General features: G+C 43.0%; 1 non-coding gene across 1 annotated transcript; it reads right to left on the reverse strand.

Annotated features, from left to right (window-relative positions):
• Positions 1 to 384: 384 nt before the first annotated feature.
• Positions 385 to 502, reverse strand: LOC116358327 (U5 spliceosomal RNA). Its single transcript, XR_004206226.1, has one exon. It is a non-coding gene; the product is annotated as a U5 spliceosomal RNA (small nuclear RNA).
• Positions 503 to 7,914: the final 7,412 nt, after the last annotated feature.

The raw sequence follows: 7,914 nt of genomic DNA on the forward strand, positions 1-7,914 counted from the left end.
GACCCATATGACGAGTTTTTCGCCATTCCCAAAATAGATTGGCCCACTTGGCTTCGTTCCACTCCTCTTCTCCAGGAAAAAGGAAAATGAAGAGAAAAGCCAAAAAATGGCCCAGACTTCTGAGATCCAAAAATACCGAGAAACGCAAAAATTGTACCGCCTACCTATAACCCACAATGGAACCCTGCAACCGCCGGGCCCCCGGGGGTCTCGACAGACCTCAGCGGGTGGGTTGGCAAGAGCCGGCTCCTCCAATCCCACCCACCCACCCACCCACCCACCGTTTCCCCGGCTACAGACAGACAGACAGACAGGCAGGCAGGTGTTTTTTGTAAAAAGTCGCTAATGCGTCTTTAAGTCACTATCCTGGCCCATCTATGTCAAATTCTCTGCAAGAAGCAAAGCCCCTCCAAAAATACGTTGAACTCGTAAGTGTTCCTCTCCACGGAAGTCTTTAGTAAAAGGCGAAAGGCTTGTGCGTAATGAAGAGAAACCAGAGTCATATGGAAGTCAGATCATTTTTTACTATGAATACAGATCATTTTTTACTATGAATAAATACAAAACTGAGTTTAAATGTATTTGGCTGAGGTGTATGTTTTTTATTTTACTAGGCAAGTCAGTTAAGAACAAATTCTTATTTTCAATGACGGCCTAGGAACAGTGGGTTAACTGCCTGTTCGGGGAAGAACGACAGATTTGTACTTTGTCAGCTCGGGGATTTGAACTTGCAACCTTTCGGTTACTAGTCCAATGCTCTAACCACTAGGCTACCCTGCCGCCCCAAAGTATGTAAACTTCTGACCAACTTCAACTGTACATAGACTTGGAATCAATGGCCATTTAAAAATGGATCACTAGTCACTTTAATAATGTTTAAATCATGTTTACATAATGCTTTACCATTCTCATATGAATATAGTGTATTCTATTGTACTGTATTTTAGTTAATGCCACTCCAACATTGTTTTAATATTTATATATTTCTTAATTCCATTATTTTACTTTTTGGATAATATATGTATTGTTGTGAACTGTTAGATACTACCAAAACAAAATCTAATCAAATGTATTTATATAGCCCTTCGTACATCAGCTGATATCTCAAAGTGCTGTACAGAAACCCAGCCTAAAACCCCAAACAGCAGGCAATGCAGGTGTAGAAGCATGGTGGCTAGGAAAAACTCCCAGAAAGGGACACACAAGCGAGTAGAAAGGAATTAACAGTTGAGTCATCTACTTTATGAAATTACAGCCTGCATCGGGGAATTCTACTTCAATTGGCTGCTTTTGTGTGTCCTGTTCACAGCGCGCAATGGAGGGAAAGTGTACAGACATGCCACAGTCCTAGCTAGGCTACTAACACATTGCAGGCTGGCTTCCTAGGGTGTATATGAACCAATATTTATAAGATTTCTTGCTGCTTTAATGCTATCAATTCCACTTTAAATTGCTAGAATAGATAAATAAAATGTTATTCTTCTAGAATGCACAGCTTGAATTACAAAAACATGTACTAGTGACTCAAGTACAAAAGGGGCCTACTTACAGACTTATCTTTATCCAGGGCCTAGTAAGTAAGAAAGATGGAGCCATGCTAGTTCCCTTTGTCCTCCAGCATCCAGCATTGCCGCTGCATCGCTCCTCCTCAAACACCAGCCCTGGCCGATGGACATACCCTCCACCACCCCCACCCCCCTTCTCATTCTCCATCTCTCTCCCATTTCCACCCACTACGCCTATCCCTCTCACAGAACCAGACACCATTCATCACCACAACAGAAGAGTTGCGGAGGAAGGACCAAAGATTGAGACCTATGCCCGGAGCAAACAGGCCACAGGGGAGTATCATCACTGACCCCTGGCTTCTGGGCTTCTAAGAGTGTCGGCTCACTCCTCAAGGTGTCCGTTCTCCCCTCTGCAGATCCAACACATGTTCCAGAACCAGTCCCCATACCAGAACACCGGAAGAGGCATGGATGAGGGACCAACCATCAGACCACCCAGAGCAAGCAGGCCACAAGGGAGTGCCATCACTGTCCTCTGGGGGCTTCCTTATGTGTACTTGCTCCTCAGGTTGTCCTTCCTACCCACTACACTTCCGGTCAAATGTTTTTGGAACACCTACTCATTCAAGGGTTTTTCATTATTTTTACTATTTTCTACATTGTAAAATAATAGTGAAGACATCAAATAAATAACACAAATGGAATCATGTAGTAAACAAAAAAGTGTTCAACAAATCAAAATATATTTTATATTTAAGATTCTTCAAATAGCCACCCTTTGCCTTGATGACAGCTTTGCACACTCTTGACATTCTCTCAACCAGCTTCATGAGGTGGTCACCTGGAATGTTATTTCAATTAACAGGTGCGGGCAAAGAGATGGGCAAATGTACATTCAAAAGGTACAAATAGAGGATCTGTTCTTCTTCAAGGTGTAATGGCAGACTATACCTATTGGTCTATTGTCACCACCTACTATACAAACCATTATACATGGAACAAACATATTCACGCCACTTGTAAATTGTTGGTCCGATGTTTCATGAGCTGAAATAGAAAATCCCCAAAAATGTTCCATACGCACAAAAAGCTTATTTCTCTCACATTTTGTGCACAAATTTGTTTACATTCCTGTTAGTGAGCATTTCTCCTTTGCCAAGATAATCCATTCACCTAACAGGTGTGGTATATCAAGAAACTGATTAAACGGCATGATCATTAGACAGACATCTTGTGCCGGGGACAATAAAAGGCCACTTTAAAATGTGCAGTTTTGTCACACAACACAATGCCACAGATGTCTCAAAGGGAGCGTTCAATTGGCATGTTAATTGCAGGGAAGTCCGCCAGAGCTCTTGCCAGAAAATTGAATGTTTATGTCTCTACCATAAATTGCCTCCAACATCTTAAAAAAATGGCATTACTTTCAATCGGTCACACAACCGCAAACTATGTGTAAACAGGCCAACCCAGGACTTCCACATCGGGCTTCTCCACCTGCTGGAGGGGGGAGGGCCTGAGCAGGCCACAGGTAAACATTTGGTTTGGACAACAATGGAGGCCAATATTGGGCAGAGAGTCAGAGGGGTGAAAACTAGAGGAGGACAAGGAGGAGGAAGAGGAGGATGAGGAGTTAAAGAGGTAAGGGGAGGAGGAGGAGGAGAAGGAAGAGGTGAAGTAGGACGGGGGAGGGGAGGACGGGGAAGAGGAAGAAGAAGGGGAGTCAGGAACACAATAACTGATGAAATCAGAGCGACTGTGGTTGACCATGTTGATAACCATGGGATGAGCATGTGGAAGGCTGGGCAACGGGTTCAACCAAATCTGAGCCACTATACTGTTGCAGGTATCATCAGGACATTTTGAATGAGAACCGGTAAGTAATTTGTTAGTGCTGTAGTCTTACTGGTACAGTAATATGTACTGTACTTTCATAATGAGAAGGATCTATCACTAAACCATCCAAATGTTTTTACAAAAATGCAAGAAAACCAGTATAAGGTGGAAGAGGTCAACTGTTGACCCCAGAGCAGGAGACCCACATTGTAAATATGTTCATTGCAAATAACTGCATCAGACCCAGAAAACTGCAGGACCACATAATGGCAGAAAACACCATATTCCAAAACGTCTCTCTGCACTGTCTTGTCTACTGAAATGCAATCGAATTAGGATGAAAAAGAAAAGGAAAAAGCTAAAGAAACTCAGACCGTGTAAAACAACTGAGATGTGAATATGTGGAGGTAAACTATACTTGGCACTGGATCTTGAAGTGTATGGTGCTACATCATACTGACTGATCCCTGTCTTATCGTACTGGGCTACATTGTTTTTTCTTGTCTCTTTCAGAGTGTCATGGAGCTAGAAGCAGATCATGAGCTAATATATGTGGACGAGGCAGGTTTCAACCTTGCAAAAACAAGGGGCCGTGGCAGAAATATCATCGGACACTGTGCCATCATCAACGTCCCGGGACAACGTGGTGGCAACATAACAATGTGTGTGGCTATTAGTCAAAACGGCATCCTTCACCATCATGCAATCCTAAGACCATACAACACTGCACACCTTATCACACAACTGACTAATCCCTAATGACCAAGGGCCAGAGCAGCCCAGGTACGTTATCATCTGGGACAATGTTAGTTTCCACAAGGCTGCTGCGTTCCGCAATAGGTTCACAGGTCACCCACTTTTCATCGCACTCAATCTTCCCCATACTCTCCGTACTTGAATCCTATTGTATGATCACCAGACCCACCAATGCGTACCCCTTCTACAGGCAATGGAGGTGGCTTGTGGAGACGTCGATCAGGAGTCATGCCAGGCAATACTTTCACGCTGCCTAGCTCAAGACAACATCACATGTGATGTGGATGAAATCTTATGGCCAGACCTACAAAGAAGGCGAGATGTAGTAATTTTTTTCTGTTATTTTCTTTCTAGCACAATTTTTTTAGTTTTCTTCTACTGAGCTTTTGTTGTTTGAGGAGTGTTAGAACAAAAAAATCCCCTTATTTGTATTGATACTATTTTATGTTCGGAATACAAAACCATATTTTACACATTTGGATACCTGTGTGTATGTGTGTTTACTACATCTATGACAAAACTTTATTGCAAACTGCTATGCCCTGTACACAGAAAAAGCACAAGTTTTTCAAGAATTATTGGCTTTTGCAAGACACGTAAACCCAGCAAAAAAAGAAACGTCCTCTCACTGTCAAATGCGTTTATTTTCAGCAAACTTAACATGTCTAAATATTTGTATGAACATAACAAGATTCCACAACTGAGACATAAACTGAACAAGTTCCACAGACATGTGACTAACAGAAATGGAATAACGTGTCCCTGAACAAATGGGGTGGTCAAAATCAAAAGTAACAGTCTGTATCTGGTGTGGCCACCAACTGCATTAAGAACTGCAGTGCATCACCTCCTTATGGACTGCACCAGATTTGCGAGTTCTTGCTGTGAGACGTTATCCCACTCTTCCACCAAGGCACCTGCAAGTTCCCGGACATTTCTGGAGGGAATGGCCCTAGCCCTCACCCTCCGATCCAACAGCTCCCAGACGTGCTCAATGGGATTGAGATCCAGGCTCTTCGCTGTCCATGGCAGATCGCTGACATGCCTGTGTTGCAGGAAATCACTCACTGAATGAGCAGCATGGCTGGTGGCATTGTCATGCTGGAGGGTCATGTCAGGATGAGCCTGCAGGAAGGGAAACACATGAGGGAGGAGGATGTCTTCCCTGTAACACACAGCGTTGAGATTGCCTGCAATGACAACAAGCTCAGTCCGATGATGCTGCGACACACTGCGCCCAGACCATGGCGGACCCTCCAAATCGATCACGCTCCAGAGTGCAGGCCTCGGTGTAACGCTTATTCCTTTGATGATAAACGCGAATCCGACCATCACCCCTGGTAAGACAAAACCGCGACTCGTCAGTGAAGAGCAGTGAAGTGTTTCCCAGTGAAGAGCACTGGGAGACAGTGTTTAAACCCTTTACAATGAAGATCTCTGAAGTTATTTGGATTTTTACGAATTATCTTTGAAGGACAGGGTCCTGAAAAAGGGACCTTTCTTTTCTTGCTGAGTTTATAATGTTTTTCTGGTTTGGTGTAAGGTTTCTTGGTTAGTGTGTAGAGTTTTGCAAAAATAGTCTATAGTTTCAAAGATAGTGCCTAAGCAATTGGAAAAACTGTAATAAAGCTCTTTTGAGGGGAAGAACTAATTCAGGGCCTGGCTCCCCAATGTGTGTGTCTTGCTGCCAAGTGGGTGGGCTGTGGCACTGCCAGTAATTTAGTGTAAAATGTACAGGACATTTTTTTTCAGCGCAGGGTCACTCTCCTCTCCTCTTCTTCCTCTCTTCTCTCCTCTCCTCTTCCCCATCTGACACTTTCTTTCATCGAGCCTCTTTCAACTCTCCTGCCATGTATACATTCATGACATGAGCCGAATGCAAAAAGCCTGTTCATACACTGCCTAAAATTACCTGTATCAAAGTTTGTGTGTCTGACTGTTATTTTGTCTCGACATGTAATGTTTTGGACCTGAATAGTACAGTTTCAAAATGTACCAGCTTGAAATGCACTGATTGACACAACGAATCCATTTGCTTGGATACATTGTGACACATATGACACGTTGTGTATGACATTTTACAGTAGTGCCAGTATTCCCTCAAAGTAACGGCATTGGCTGTTGGTGAGATGGGGAGGAGGCTTTGCCGATGTGAACATCCAATTAATACAATTTCTAAAATGATAACGGTCAGCGTTGACGTGGTTATTTTTAAAGCGCAGTCTCAAAAAAAAAATGCCAAGCCTCTCCACAAGCTGTGACTTGATGTCAACAAGAAGACATTAATGGACCCAACAAAGTTGATGAAGGATTTCAATTATAAGCTAAGGGAGCAATTCATACAGCAGGTTTAATGTCTGAACTGCTAATATTTGTTGTACATTTGTATTACTTGCTATCCAGCTGAAGGAAGATAGGCTGGACAATAGAACAAGTAAAAATGTACCCAAGGATGAAAAAAGGTCAAAGAATGTTGGCTGAGCTGGAACACTAGCGCAAGGCCATAGCAAATTTATTGAAACTAACCTTCACTGAGACTCTTCTGACTAGAGTGAAGAATATAATTCGATTTTCTCCAAATGGCTTTGTCATTATGGGGTATTGTGTGTAGATTGATGAGGGGGAAAAACAATTTAATACATTTTTGAATAAGGCCGTAATGTAAGAAAATCTGGAAAAAGTCAGGGGGTCTTAATACTTTTCGAATGCACCGTAAGTATCTTTGTCATAGATATATACAGTACAGTTATTATTGCACCAGTAGAGTAGATATCTAGCTATATAAACCACGCCCCTCTGCAAACACACCTTGATGTTGGTTACGAGACATTACTTATTTTAAATAGTTCATTTTTCAGAAATAGAATCTAGGGCATTATTTAGGATGCTTAAAACAAATGCTTATACTATATTAAATTAAACAAATGATTTGAACAGTGCAGAAAGTATGGTTTCACAAGAAAGTATTTTGAAAATAGTGTCTTCAACAGGATTCGACCTCAAATCGTCACACCCCTGAAAGTACCATACCTTTCAGGTGAAACTACATGTACAAAATCCTAACTATATTTGTAAGTACGGTGTAAGTACGGTGTCCAGAGGTCGGTGTTTGAAAGTAGCTTGTAAGTAGCTTTGCAATACACGGTTTAAAAAAGCATCGACATCACTGATGATATACTTCTGAGAAAATGATACACATTTTCACAATGCTTCAAAGTTAGCTGCTTAGCGATTTTGACGCATGCCTCAGAGCTCCGGTATCAAATACATGACCTGGAAGACTCCACATCTTGGCATTACTAAGGATTAATACATTACTCTATTTGACTGCTTGAGCTACACCAGAGTTGATGCATTTCCGTTCAACCTCCCTAGTGTCACGAGATTCTTCCTGGGAAGGAGAGGCGGACCAAAACGCAGCGTGGTTATTTTGATACATCTTTAATAAAGATATATACAGAAACACCCACCAACCAAGGACCAAGCGGCGTGGTAAAAGACAGCGACGACAGCAGCAGCAGCAGCAACAACAGCGGCCAGCATCACAGGACTCCTGGACATGGGAGGAGATATTGAACGGAGAGGGACCCTGGGCACAGAGCTGGAGGCAGCGAAAGCTGAGCGGCGGCGATATGAGGAGGCAGCACGGCAGTGCGACAGGTACGAGAGGCAGCCCCCCCCAAAAAAATTGGGGGGCACACGAGGTGTGGGGCTAAGCCAGGTAGCAGACCTGAGCTCACTCCTTGTGCTTATTATAAGCAGCACGCTACTGGTCAAGCACCGTGTTATGCTCTTAAGCGCACGGTGTTGCCAT

Source organism: Oncorhynchus kisutch, linkage group LG29 (genome assembly GCF_002021735.2).
Source record: "Oncorhynchus kisutch isolate 150728-3 linkage group LG29, Okis_V2, whole genome shotgun sequence".
In the NCBI taxonomy this organism is placed as follows: Eukaryota; Metazoa; Chordata; class Actinopteri; order Salmoniformes; family Salmonidae; genus Oncorhynchus; species Oncorhynchus kisutch.